This window comes from Grampus griseus, assembly GCF_964374135.1.
Source record: "Grampus griseus genome assembly, chromosome: 11".
Taxonomy (NCBI): Eukaryota; Metazoa; Chordata; class Mammalia; order Artiodactyla; family Delphinidae; genus Grampus; species Grampus griseus.
In genome coordinates this window covers 92,957,549-92,971,651 of record NC_139005.1, presented here as the reverse complement: position 1 = coordinate 92,971,651, position 14,103 = coordinate 92,957,549, and the positions used below count along the sequence as shown (strand labels likewise).

Genomic DNA, 14,103 nt, shown 5'->3' with positions numbered 1-14,103 from the left:
AAGAGGAGCCACCGCGATGAGAAGCCCACGCACTGCAACGAAGAGTAGCCCCCGTTCGCCGCAACTAGAGAAAGCCCGGGTGCCACAACTAGGAAGACCCAATGCAGCCAAAAAAAAAAAAAAAAAACATATATATATATATATAATGAGTTAGTGTGTCCCTCCCCTTTTGGTTTAATTCTGTTTTTTTGGAGGTATTACATATATGAACGTCAAGCTATATAAAAGTCAAGTAGCAATTAGAATCACTCCCATCCCTGCCCCCTCCACTGTGTTCCTACCCACGATCCTCATTGGTTTCTGGTTTGTCCTTCCTGTGTTTCTTATTCAGGGAGCTAATGTATAAGAGAGGGGGTGGTGGTTGACAGCCTCTGAGGAAGTGATATTTAAGCCAGAGGAGTGACCAGGATGCGTCAACCATGCAAACAATTTATTTTTATCGAGTATGCCAAACAACTGCCCAGAAATTTTGCCCAGACTGGAGGGGGCAAGCATGCCACTTGGTGAATCATTTTTATTCATGCAACAAACATTGACTGGGCTTGTGGATGCCAGGTGCTGGGCTGAGGTGGAGTGGAGTGCAGGGGTGAGGGGTGGAGAGCACAGGGTTGGAATCCAGAGGGCTGGCTCCATCTCTCTGTGATCTTGGGCACTGTCTGGGTCTCGGTTTTCTCTGTAAAGTGGAGGTGGCAATACCTACTTCAGAGGTTATGGGATTAAATAAAACCACAGGTGCACGTAAGGGCTGAGGAGGCTCCTTGTGCCAGGCCCTTTTCCCACCCTCTGCTCATAACGGTCCTATGAGGCTGGTGTATTATGATGCCTGAGGTGCAGTGTCCCATCCTCTTAACCTTCACTACAGTCGGGCGCCTCTTAAGTGCTCAGTAATGGTAAATACACATTTCAGACACAAGGTGTGACTTTGGCTTCCAGGGGCCACAGTTAAGACTCAGGTTAGCAAGTGGTTCATCCCAATCCAAGATCCAGTGTGAGACACCCAGTGTGAACTAGGGACAAAAGAGGGAGGAATGTGTCTGACGTCATCAGGAAGGTGTTTCAAAGATGCTTGAACTGGGACTTCCCTGGTGGCCCAGTGGGTAGGACTCTGCGCTCCCAATGCAGGGGGCCCGGGTTTGATCCCTGCTCAGGGAACTAGATCCCGCATGCATGCCGCAACTAAGAGTTCGCATGCCACAACTAAGGAGCCTGCCCGCCACAACTAAAGGAGCCCTGCTGCAACTAAGACCTGGCACAACCAAATAAATAAATAAATTTCTTTTTTTAAAAAAAAAGATATTTGACCTGAGCCTTGAAATGTGAGTTTACTAGGTGGTGGCGGCCGGGTTTGGGGAAGGTGGTGAGGTGGAGACAGTCATTACCAACCAAGGAAACAGCGTGTGCAAAGGACCAGCTTGATACAGAGTTTCCAAGCTCAGAGGGGGAAGAAGATCTACAGCAGCCAAGGCTGGAAGAGGCAGAGGCCAGATCCCAATGGCCTGCTTTCCATCCGCCAGCACCTGCACTGCGGGGGACCGCTGATTAGAGAAGAGGACACCGTGGATGTGAACTTGAGGAGTATGATTCTGGGACATCCGCCAGCACCTGCCCTGTGGGGGACCGCTGATTAGAGAAGAGGACACCATGGATGTGAACTTGAGGAATGTGCATCTGGGAACAGTGGATAGGGAGATTGGAGGATGGAGAAAGGGGACAGGGAGAGTTGTTAGGGAGCTATGGTCACAATCCAGGCAGGAGGCAACCAGAAGGCAGGGGTGACTGAACCGTCTCAGAACGCGGTGTGCTTAGCCAGCTGAGAGAGGGAGTCGGAGGCTCTGAGGTTCCCTGCCTGGGAGCACAGCAGGACCACTGATAGAAAGCTAGAACACCGATGGGGGACGTGCATTCTCAGCTCGAAACTAAGGGGGCGCGGCCAGGGAGGGAGGAGCAGGGCTGGGGGCGGGGCAAGAAGGAGGAGGGTGTGGTCAGCGGGCTCAAAGCCACCGGGCAGAGGAAAGGGAGGCTGGCAAAAAAACAAGCTTCCTACTGATCATTTTCCCCTAGTTCTTTTCCTTTTTCTTTTCTCTTTTTAAAATTGAAGTATAATTCGTGTACGAAAAGCGCACACATCTTTAGTGTACACGGATCCATAGCTTTTTACCTGTTTCTGTATACCCGCGTAATCACCACCTGATGCAGATGTGGGCGATTGTCAATACCCCAGCAAGTTCGCCCATGCCCCTTCCCGTGCAATACTCCCCCTCACAGACACACAGGTGACCACTCTTCTAAAAATCAACAGGTGACCTTTCGACTGGGGTGGGTGGGAAGTGGGGGGAAGAGGCAGCTGAGGGTGAGGCGTGGAAGGGGGTGGTTTTGAGACTCCAAGAGGTCTGCTCTCGTTTGGAGGCCAAAGAACCCTGGAGAAGGGGGATTGACGACTGGATGGCAGAAGGTTTGGAGGAGGAAGGAGGGGAGGAAACACCGGGAGAACTAGGTCTGGGACAAAAGGAGGGACTAGGCTTCCTCTGAACTTGGTTCATTCACGCTCCCCCACGCCCCGTAAAACACGAGCCATCCACGCCCCGCGGCTGCTGCCTCCTAGGTGGTGGCATCCCCTCTCCTTTCCTACCTACCTTTTGATGCCTTCCCCCTCCCTCCGCAAGCCAGGGCCTCCCATGGAGGAGTGGATGGGGCAGACCACTGCCGTCAGCTCCAGTCGGGGGCGGGGTCACTCCAGCGTAGCTTTAGAACCTTCCACTCCTGTGTTCCGTCTCATTCCCTTGCCTCCCCCTCCCCCACCCACACTCTATTTCAGAAACAGATACAGGAATAGTTACAGCCAAAATGCTGAGCCCCCATGTCACATCCTCTCCCAGAGCCTGCAACACAGGTTCCCGCAGGAACCCATCTAATCCTTCCAAGGAGTAAACCCATTCCAAGCTCCAACCTCAAGCTGCCCAATCACCAAACATCTACCCTCGCTCAAGCCACACTTCTCTGGGGCCTGCTTTCCGGGCTGCACGTGAATTGGTGAGGGAGAAGGGGTCTGGCGAGCCGGATAAATGTTGCCATGGTGACACGGAGCCACCTTCCTCCTCTTCCTCTGGCCTGCTCCCTGCCATCCTTCCTTTCACCCTAGCCTTGAGGCACCAACAGCATCTCCCTGTCCTCCCAACTGTCCCATGTGAGGCCATGTCCCGTAGCCTATTGAGGTTCAGGAAGCTGCACATCTGGAGCCTGGCTTCACTGAGGCTGCGCTACCTATGCAGGAGACACTGATGGGATGGGAGAGCAGTCCAGCCAGCAGCCAGGGTGAGGGGAGCAGAGGGCCGAGTCCTGGGGTACTGCCCGTTTAAGAAGGCCCCACTGGGGACCTCTACAACAGATCTCTGCAGATAGTAACTTGGGCTCCTGCAGGCTCCTGGGAGAATAGCATCTCAGGTAATTATGCCTCTCAAAGCCTTTCATCTCAACATCTTCAAAGCACCTATGGTCAAGGTGCAGCCCCTCCGAAGTCATGCCCTCCAGGTCACTGCAGCTCTGAGGCTGGGACACCAGGCCTCTTGCTCCTCCTCTCCTCTCCTCTTTTTTTTTTTTTTTTTCTTTGTGCAGTACGCGGGCCTCTCACTGTCGTGGTCTCTCCCGTTGCAGAGCACAGGTTCCGGACGCGCAGGCTCAGCGGCCATGGCTCACGGGCCCAGCCGCTCCGCGGCATGTGGGATCTTCCCGGACCGGGGAGCGAACCCATGTTCCCTGCATCGGCAGGCAGACTCTCAACCACTGCACCGCCAGGGAAGCCCCTCTCCTCCCTCTTATTAAAAGCTTTCTCAGGAGACCCTGGACCGAGCTTCCCCAGCTCCTGCATGTCCCTGACCGGTGGGAGGACCTCCCTTTTCTGATGGCAGTGCTCAGGATAGTTGGTTGCAACCTGGGGTTTTGTAGAGAAGCTGAAACAAGTTCCTAGTGATTCCAAGGAAACTGGCAGTAAATCTTTCTCTTTGGCCTGTTTTCTTTTGCTTGTCTTGGCTAGGTGAGTTTGAAGTGGGACTCACCTCACCTCTGTTGGAGGTACAGGTGAGCACGTTTGTGTGTGTGTGACTGACAGGCAGAAAGAGGAAGCTCCTTCTCTCTGTGTCTCCAACTCAGGGTCTTTTCACAGCAACCTGTAAATTATCACCAGCCACATCCCTGATTCACACACACACACACACACACATACACACGACCTAGACGGTGTCCCCAGGAACGGCCTTGTTCTGCTTGCTGATGGCCACTGATGCCCTGAAGATCACCACCCTAAGAGGAAAGGCTTTGTGAAGTCAGAAGCATTTTCTCTCACTGGCTGATTTTCCTAGTTCCCTGTGGGGGCTACTGTGGGTTCCGGGTTCATTTAACAAACATTCACGAGGGCTCCCTGTGTGCCGGGTTGCTCAGGTGTGACCTTGGCCAAGTAATGATGCCAAGGTCTGTGCCTCAGTTTTCTCATCTGCCAAATGGCCGTCACTGCTGCTTGTTGAGATAATGAAGAGCTTAGTATATTGCCTGCCACATAGCAACTGCTCAATGAAAAGTAGCTGTGATGAAGATGATGACCCTGTGCATCAGGTTCTGAACAAAGATGACTAAGACCTAGTTCTTGTTTGCCCTCTGTTCATGTGAGGGTCCATTCTCATGAATTCCAGAAAATTACTATGCATTTTATTTCTTTTTTAATTTTTTAAATCTTTTGGCCACACTGCACAGCTTGTGGGATCTTAGTTCCCCGACAAGGGATTGAACCCACACCCTCACAGTGAAAGAACAGAGTCCAAACCACTGGACTGCCAGGGAATTCCCTACTATGCATTTTATTTATTATTTTTAAAAATATTTATTTTTATTTTAATTAATTTTTCTTTTAATTTTTGGCCGCGTTGTGTTTTCGTTGCTGCGCACGGGCTTTTGCTAGTTGCAGCAAGCAGGGGATTCTGTTGTGGTGCGTATGCTACTCATTGCGGTGGCTTCTCTTGCTGCGGAGCACGGTCTCTAGGCGTGCAGGCATCAGTAGTTGTGGCTCACAGGCTCTAGAGTGCAGGCTCAGTAGCTGTGGTGCATGGGCTTAGTTGCTCCGCGGCATGTGGGATCCTCCTGGACTAGGGACCGAACCCGTGTCCCCTGCATTGGCAGGTGGAGTCTTAACCACTGCGCCACCAGGGAAGTCCCTATTTATTTATTTATTTGGCTGCACTGGGTCTTAGTTGCGGCTTGCGGGATCTAGTTCCCTGAGCAGGGATCAAACGCAGGCCACCTGCATTGGGAGCGTGGAGTCTTAACCACTGGACCACCAGGGAAGTCCCCCCTACTATGCATTTTAAATCATACACACACACAAATAGACATACACACATATATTTCCATAAATGATACACCTAATACTGTTCTGTATGATATTTTCTTTTTTCCACTTAATGACATACCCGGGGGAACCAACGTTTTATCAGGGACCTGAGGGAGGGGCAGGAATTAACTAGGGAAAGGAAAGGGTGTGAGAAGAAATGTGTTCCAGGTGATGGGAACAGCAGCAGCAAGACCCGGACACCAGACACAAAGTGGCTGCTGGGGATAGACTCACTGATGGCAGAGTTTCAGGCAAGTTCATCAAAATCATCTCAGTTGGGCCTGTTTATGTTTTCAGTTGCAAACAGGAATTTCAAAAAAGGCCTTCTTACTGTTTATATATATTAAAAACAGCACTTCCAGGACTTCCTTGGTGGTCCAGTGGTTAAGACTCCGCAATTCCAATGCAGGGGGCGCAGGTTCGATCCCTGGTCAGAGAACTAAGGTCCCACATGCCATGCGGCGAGGCCAAAAATAAAAAAACAAAACAACCCCCCCCCCCAGCACTTCCTGAGTGCTTATAGCATGCCAGGCCCTGTGCTAACAGCCTTACTTGTGTTATTTCATCTTCACATCAGCCCTGAAATGATGGTGTGGTTATTAACCCCATTTTACAGATGAAGAAACTGAAGCTCAGAGCAGCTTAGTGATTTGCCCAAAGTCTAACAGACTGTCAGTGGTGGAGTCGGATCTGAACCAGGCAGTCTGGCCACAGTACAGGCGAAAGGCTTCCAAAAAGCCACCCCATCCAGATGGCTCTCGTAGTTCCCTCCATCTCTGCTCTGGTTGAGGTTACACTTCTGCCTGTCCCTGATCTTCCTTTCTGGGTGACCTGGGAGAGCCACTTAAACTCCCTGAGCTGCTGAACATCTGAGGTTTTTTCCTCCCCAGCACTCTTTCTTGGTTCTTTTGGTCACGGCATCCCATTTTCCTTAAGGGGCCCACCCTCCGTCTCAGTGCTTTTGGTTCGGTAGGAACTGACTCCTCCCACTGGCTCCAGGGGCGGAGCCATTGACCTAGGTCTGGCCAATTGGAGCACTGCAGTTCCTGGCTACAGTGATTGGCTCAGAGATAGGAAAGAGATCCAAGAAGGGCCAATCCGAGGCAAGTATGGCACAGAACTTTCGGAATTCTTAGGAAAGACGTATTCTCTGTGCCTTTGCGGGGTAAAGACTACCTGGGAATGAGGCCGAGACACACACACACGCACACACACACCCAACAGAATGAGAGAAATAGTGTCCTAATGACGGTGTGTGAGGCCTCAAATCCAGCTCTGCCTGGCACTTCCTAATTAAGTGAGCCCTTAAATTCCCTTCCTTTGTTTAACTTAGTTTGAATTGGATTTTAGTCCGTTGCAACCAAAAGGGTCTGATTCAGACCCTTTTGATTCAGGTCTGAATTCTGATTCAGGCCTTCAGCAACCCCATGCTATAGACTGCAGCATGACTGTCAGCTGCGTGCAAAATACCGTGTCGACATCTTCATACATATTGATGGGGAAACGGAGCCTCAGAGAGGCAAAGCCACATGCCTAAGATCATACTGCTAGGAAGTAAATGGAGCTGGCCCTGTGCTCTGCCCTCCACACCACACTGCCTCTCCAGGACACCTGGCCAGGGCTCCCACAGCATCCTTGGGGAAACGTGGGAGACGCAGAGACTGCAGGTAAATGGATTCAGAGTGCTCTGGGCTCTGGGCCACTCATTAGCTAGCACCAGTGAAACTGGAGGGAAGGGGGGCAGGGCACAACCTTTGAAAGATGACATAGCCTGAGGACATGACATAAACTGATTAGAACCGAATGGGTTCACTATGGCAGACAAGTCACTTCCACTAAACCTTGAGCCTCAGTATTCGATCACATCAGCAAGCTAAATGACACACCCACAGGCACCGTGACAGCTCCAAGACAGGTCATAAAGATCAAAGGTGGATGGTGGCCCAATTCCTGGAAATCCCCGCCCCTTCCTAAAATAGCTGGAATACCCCTCCCAATCATTAGCCTACGAAATTACCCACCCCCATAAAAATTGACAACCCCATACCCCGGTGCCTTTCTCATGTTCTGAGATCGCCCACACCCTGTGGAGTGCGTTTCTCTCTAAATAAATCCACTTCTTACCTATCACTTTATCTCTCACTGAATTCTTTCTGCCATGAGACATCAAGAACCCGAGCTTCATAAAGTCGAGAAACCAGGTGTGTTATCTCAGCTGGAAAACTGGGTTTGGGCCAGGTTCGAGTCCCAGCCACGTGGGTTCAAGTCCGAATCTGAGGTGCACGGTTTCACCAGCACGGCTGAGGCCCTGGCTCTTTCCTCTGCACTCCCTTACAGATGCTAGGAGTGGATTTTGGATGCAGAGATAATCCAACTTGATCCCTATTAACCTTGAGAGGCCCTTAGTCTGGTGGGGGAGACAGATGCATTCAGATGAATTATGATGCACAGAGAGAAGAAAACAGAAGGGAACAACACACCATTTCTTCTTCTTTTTTTTTTATAAATTTATTTCTGGCTGTGTTGGGGCTTCGTTGCTGCACACGGGCTTTCTCTAGTTTCGGTAGGCTGTGGCTACTCTTCCTTGCGGTGTGGTGGCTTCTCTAGTTGCGGAGCACGCGCTCTAGGTGTGCAGGCTTCAGTAGTTGTGGCATGCAGGCTTTAGAGCGCAGGCTCAGTGGTTGTGGCGTATGGACTCAGTTGCTCCGTGGCATGTGGGTTCTTCCCGGACCAGGGATTGAACCTGTGTCCCCTTCATTGGCGGGCAGATTTTTAACCACTGTGCCACCAGGGAAGTCCCAGACCATTTCTTTAAATAACTTTTTTCTTATTTTGAAGAGATTGCATGCTTTTTGCAAACATTTTGGAAAATACAGAGAAACAAAAATTAAATAAGGGAGAGAGAGAGAGAAGGTAACCAATATTCATAATTCTGCCACTTAGGAGAACCCACTGGTAACATTTTGTTATATTTCCTTCCAATCTTTCTTCTAAGCCTAAAAAAAAAAAAGGTTGGTTTTAAACAGTTCAGTGGGCTTCCCTGGTGGCGCAGTGGTTGAGAGTCCGCCTGCCGATGCAGGGGACACGGGTTCGTGCCCCGGTCCGGGAAGATCCCACATGCCACGGAGCGGCTAGGCCCGTGAGCCATGGCTGCTGAGCCTGCCCGTCCGGAGCCTGTGCTTTGCAATGGGAGAGGCCACAACAGTGAGAGGCCTGTGTACCGCAAAAAAAAAAAAAAAAAAGAAGTAAACAGTTCAGATCAGGCTATCATGCAAAGTTATTACTACCTTTTCCAGTCAGTATTATTCCTAATCATTTCCCCTTCTTATTTGAAATGTGTAAAGTGGCTGTTTCAGTATCTACACAATATACCATTGTATGGATCTGCCATAATTTACTTAACTATTCTTTGATGAATTTCAGCTTATTTGCAATTTTTTTGTTGGGGAGAAACTAATTAGACCAGAATGGAGGAGAGGAGAGTGAGGGAGGTGAGAATCAAGAAAGAACCAAAAGATGACATCGGATTTGGCCTTTGAAGGAAGAGTAGTTGGTTGCTGGAGGTGGAGAAAGGCTCCTTCAGTAGCCAGTGAGCAGGGGTAAAGGTGACTAGTGGGTTGGGGAACTGTTATAATTGTCCAGAAATAAGGGGACCTGAACCAGGATAGTGGCCCCAGCATGGAAGGGAGAGGGGCCGAACTGAGTGGCATCTTTGAGCCAGGGTGAATGGGCATTTGCATGGAGTGGGATGGTGACAGAGGGGTAAATTTTTACTTCTAAATTAGACAGCCTGGGGAGAGGATGAGGAAAGCCAGGGAGCAACAAACTAGGGCTCACAGTGCCACCTGCTGCTGACCTGCCATGTCACTCAGGCCAGGTGACTTTCTGTCTTTGAGCCCCTTTCTGGCAACCCAAGCCTAAAAATACCCACCACCTGCCCCTGCCCCTGTCAGCCTAGGGCCTCTGTAAACTGAGACTCAGAGCGCCCTTAATGAACAGGGGCTAACAACTTGAGTCAGGGTGTGGTTTGGCCTGACCACTCTGGATGTCAAATCGTGTCTGGTTTCTATGCTAAGCATAAGATATGGTGGTAATTAAGACAAGGACTTTGCCCTGGGCTGGGGGTGGTGGTGGTGGTGGTGGTTCATGTGCAGGGAGGAAGAGCTGGGAAGTCATGAACAAATGATGATGATGCAATTGATGATAAGCCTTGTTTGTGTGCTGGAAAGCCCTGAGCAACTTCCTACCTGGGGGCTGGGAAGGACTTTTCCTAGAGAACTCTTCATGCTACAGAACGTTTTGAAGCATGTTCTCTATACCAACACCTGTACTAAGTACTGGCATTAGATCAGGACACAAAAAGGACAAAAATCTTTGTCCTTGTAGCGCTTACGTTTTACTGGTGGAAGACAAACAGTAAAACAGGCAAACTATGTCACGATAGAAATTAAGTGATGTGGGAAAAACTAGAGCATGGAAAGGGGGAATCGGGACCGCATGTAAGGGGTTTGGCAAGTTTACTAGGGTGGTTAGGGCAGGCCTTACTGAGTGGGGAACACGTGAGCAACCCCTTGAAGAAAGTGAAGGAGGGGGCATTCAGGTGTCTGAGGGAACAGCAATCCCAGCAGAGGGAACAGCCAGTGCCAAGGATTTGAGGTCAAGCGTGCTTCATTTGTTCTAGGAACAGCAAGGGGTCAGTGTGGAGGGAAGCAAGAGGAGGAGATGAGGTCGGACACTGCTGGGTGGATGGAATGTTAGATGAAGCAAAGCTCTGCAGGGATTTGTAAGGACTTCGGCTTTTATTCAGAGTGAAATGCACAGCCAATGGCAGGCTTTGGGCAAAGAAGTGCGGTGTTCTGACTTAGGTTTTAAAAGAATCCCTCTGGCTCCTGCAATGGAGTAGACTGGGACACAGGGCAGGGCTGGAAAAAGGGAAACAGGTTAGGAAAATGTTTCAATAACCCTGATCAGCTTGGGCTGCTATAACAAATTACCATAGATTGGGTGGCTAATCAACAACAGACATTTATTTCTCATAGTTCTGGAGGCTGGAAGTCCGAGATCAGGGTGCCTGCTAGCGTGATAGATTCTGGTGAGGGCCCTCTTCTGGATTATAGACTGCTAACTTCTTACCGTATTCTCACATGGCAGAAAGAAGGCTAGAAAGTTCTCTGGGGTCTCTTTTTTAAGGGCATTAATACCATTCATGAAGGCTCCATCCATATGACCTAATCACCTCCCAAGGCCCCAGCTCCTAATACCATCACATTGGGGGTTAGGATTTCAGCATATGAATTTTGAGGGGATAAAAACATTCAGTCCATCACAAGAATATTGCAATAATCCTGGACAGAAAGTGGATGGGGTGGTGGCAGTAGAGATGGGGTGGAAGAGGTCAGAGTCTAGATATATTTTGCAGGTACAGCCAACATAATTTCCTGCTCCAGTGGGTAAAGGGGTGAGAGGAGGGATTCAAGGATGATTCCAGGAGTTCTAGGCTGGGGGCTGGAAGGATGGAGCTGCTAACCGTTCTGGTGGGGAGGCTGTGACAGTGCAGGTCTCTGCGTTTGAGAGGAAATGGTTCTGTTGTGCGCATGTTGACTTTGAGATCCTGTTGGAACCTCGGGTATGAGATGGTGAGTACACAGTTCACGGGAGGAGCCTGGGCTGGGGATAGAAATACATTTGGGGATGTTGAACACACCAAAGCCGGAACTTGATTGGATTTTATGTTTTTTAGTTAAACTGAGTTGGGTGTGAACCTGGCAAACAGAAATGGGCTAGGCGGTTTGAATGATATCTGAAGAAATTTGCTAGTTAGGCCACCTAGAGCTCGGTGGGGCAGGAAGGAAGCGCTGCTAGGTGGAGTGGGAAGAAAAACCTCTTTCTCTGTTTTGCAATTTCATTTCGCGTTATTGCACACAGCACCTCAGTATGCATTCATTCCACAATTCCACATGCATCCTTCACTCGACAAATAGCCGTTAGATATTGTTTCATCTTCAAACAGGCCCAAATGGAGGAAAAGAGGTGAAGCTCCATGCAGCCAGCGAGTGCCAGGGACAGAGCTTGGAGCCCAAGACTCTGTCCCTGCACCCCAAGAAGCTCACTGGTGGGCAGGGATCGGAGTGGGATGGAGGTTGGGGAGGCGACTCATGACTGGTTTACGATCGGCTGGAGGAGAGCGGGATCGCTCCCACCACCTGGGGTTTGGGACGGCGGCTCCTTTAAGGCCGGGAGGGTGATCTCAGCCTCGCGCTCGCTGCCCCGCCCTCTCCGGCGGCGCGCTCGGTGCGCAGGCGCGCCGCGGCGGCACTCTGCTGGGCCCGGGACGAGCCGACGGCGGCGAGATACTAACGCTGCGGTGCCGTCAGCCTGCCTCGCTCTCACAGTCCGGCTGCCGCGCGTCGCCCGCACACGCGCCGCCATGGGCTCCTGAGGTACCCTACCCACCGGCCCTGAGCTGGAGGCCCCGAGGGGTCGGCCGAGGGCTTCCGGGGGCGGCGGGGCTGCCCCGTTCTGGAGAGGCCCGCTCGGGGGGCGCCCCGCGGGTCGCATTGGCCGCGGGTCCCCGGGCGGGGAGCGGACGAAGGTGGCCGGCCTGGCGGGGAGGGAGGGGGCGCCTGCGGCCCCGCCCGTCTCGCCCTGCGCTCTCTCCCCACCTTGCGAGGTCGCGGGCCGCCCGTGGGTGTGCGCTGCCCCCTCCTCGCCAGCGTGGCGGGGCCCGCGCCTGGAGTGTAATCGGACCTGCCCGTGGGGGTGGCCGGGAGAGAGGGGAAGCGGATGGACAGGCCCTTTGCAAGTGGGATGGTGTGCGCCCGGTGGGTGTGCTGGCGCCTGGCACAGCCTAGTGAGTGGGGGAGTCGGCCTTGCCCTGTGCGGGTAGCTGTGATCTGGGCTGGTGGCTGGCCTGGCGAGGCCTCTGGGGATGCGTGCATGAAGGTGTACACGCGTTGCATACAGGTCAGCAGTTTGGAGGGGCACCGGCAGGAACCTGGGGCTCCAAGGATATGTGCTTGGAAAAGGAGCACAGAGACTGGTTTAGGGTGTGTGCATCCGTCCCAGACATTTCTTCTCTGGGCACACTGCTTGGGTCTAGTGCTAGTTGACTCTAGGCCAAGGCAAGGAGATGGGGTTGAGAGGTGGGCGTGGGTATCTGTTCCCAACCCGTATCCCCTCTGGGGTTGTGCAAGGCCAGACATTACACACCCACACACACGCACACGCCCACACCCAGGGCACTGTGGGGCAAAGCAGGTGTTTGCACGTCTGATACCTGCGTGTGAGGAGAAGGGCATGTATTATTTATCTGACTGCTGGGTGCTTTATGTAAGGAAAGAAGCAGCAATCTGTGCCCTGGAGGCCCTTGTGCTGTGGAGGCAGCCAGGCAAATAAGCTCACGCACCTGCAAAGGCGGCGCAGGTCTCAGAGGTGTGACTCCCGCACAGCTTGTGGGTGCAGCATCCCTTCCTATCTCCCTTCCTTTCCAGCGTGCTTGGTGGGCCCCCTAGGCTCTGCACATCGGGACATCTTGCTGGAGGGTGCCGTGTGTATTAGAGCTGGGACCGTGGGGTGGGAAGGCCCCAGCGGTCAGGTCTGTGTGCCCATTTTATTAGGCTTTGAACAGAAACACATGATGCCCCTGGGATCCAGGACCTCTCAGGTCGGTCGGGGAATCAAACTTAGAATCAAGTAGTCACAATGATGTGAAAAATATAAAACAATAGAGGGGATGCAGAGTGGGTTCAGTGCTGGGGGAGGGGAAACGTGGCCAGCAGAAAAGGTTCCAACATGGGGTGGAGGGGGCGAGGGGAGCTGAGCTGAAACTGGAAGGCTGACTAGCATTCGTCTGATGCTTTGGTGCTTTCCACGTATATTTCCCCACTTAATTCTCTCGGAGGCTGTGCGTGGACAGAACTGTTTGTTATCCCTCTTTACAAATGAGGAAACTGAGACCCAGAGGGAGCACGTGGCTCCTTGTCCATGTACGTGGCAGGCCTGGATGGAGTCATCCATGAACCAGGACCTCTCTTGCTGCCAGGTGTGCTGCCTTGTAACTTACTGAGCATCTACGACATGCCAGGTACTATGCTAGGGGCACAGGGGTCTAAAGATGAATGGGACCTGGTGCCTGGCCGCTACGGGCTTCCAGTCTGCTGGGGAGATGGACGTAGACAGTGACCCCAATCCAGACACAAGGCCCCCATAGCCAGTGTGCATGGAGAAGTCACCATCAATTCCCCCCAAGAATTGGCCACAGGCAACCTGGCTCCTTTGTGCAGCCTCTGGGATCCTGGTTGTGTTTTAAGTTGCTCCCATGTGGTAGTGGGTTACCCCAGGAACCCCTTCTAAAGGCCTCCAAGTGGGTGGGAAGAAGAGCTTCAGGGCAGAATGGGTGCAGGTGATGTTGTCCTAGTTCACTGGTGTTGGCCGAGTTCTGTGGAGCTCGGGCTTCTGTCTGGAGGCTGTTTTCTCCTCCTCTGCCTTTGAGGTTTTGCTCCTGGTTTCTGGCGGGCCGGCCGAGCGCTCTTCCCCAAGAGGGCTCCATGCTATTTCCAGTCCCTCCTGTGCTCATTTCTCCCTGTGAATTCCCTGGAGTGGGAAGGCAGAGTACGGTCCTTTATTGTTTTGAAACCAAGTAACTGTGAATACCCTTCTCACTCTGCTGGGCCTTGAGACTGGGGATTTGGTGTGTGAGTTGTGGAAGGCCAGCTGCTGGGCCCTGG

The 14,103-nt window shown here is 52.0% G+C and overlaps 1 protein-coding gene across 2 annotated transcripts in view; it reads left to right on the top strand.

Annotated features, from left to right (window-relative positions):
* Positions 1 to 11,683: 11,683 nt before the first annotated feature.
* Positions 11,684 to 14,103, top strand: part of TMEM184B (transmembrane protein 184B) — a 48,910-nt gene continuing 46,490 nt past the window's right edge. For both annotated transcript variants that reach the window (XM_082666688.1, XM_082666687.1), the window contains exon 1: positions 11,684 to 11,817. The gene's annotated coding sequence lies outside the window, so the exon portion shown is untranslated. The remainder of the gene's footprint in view (positions 11,818 to 14,103) is intronic.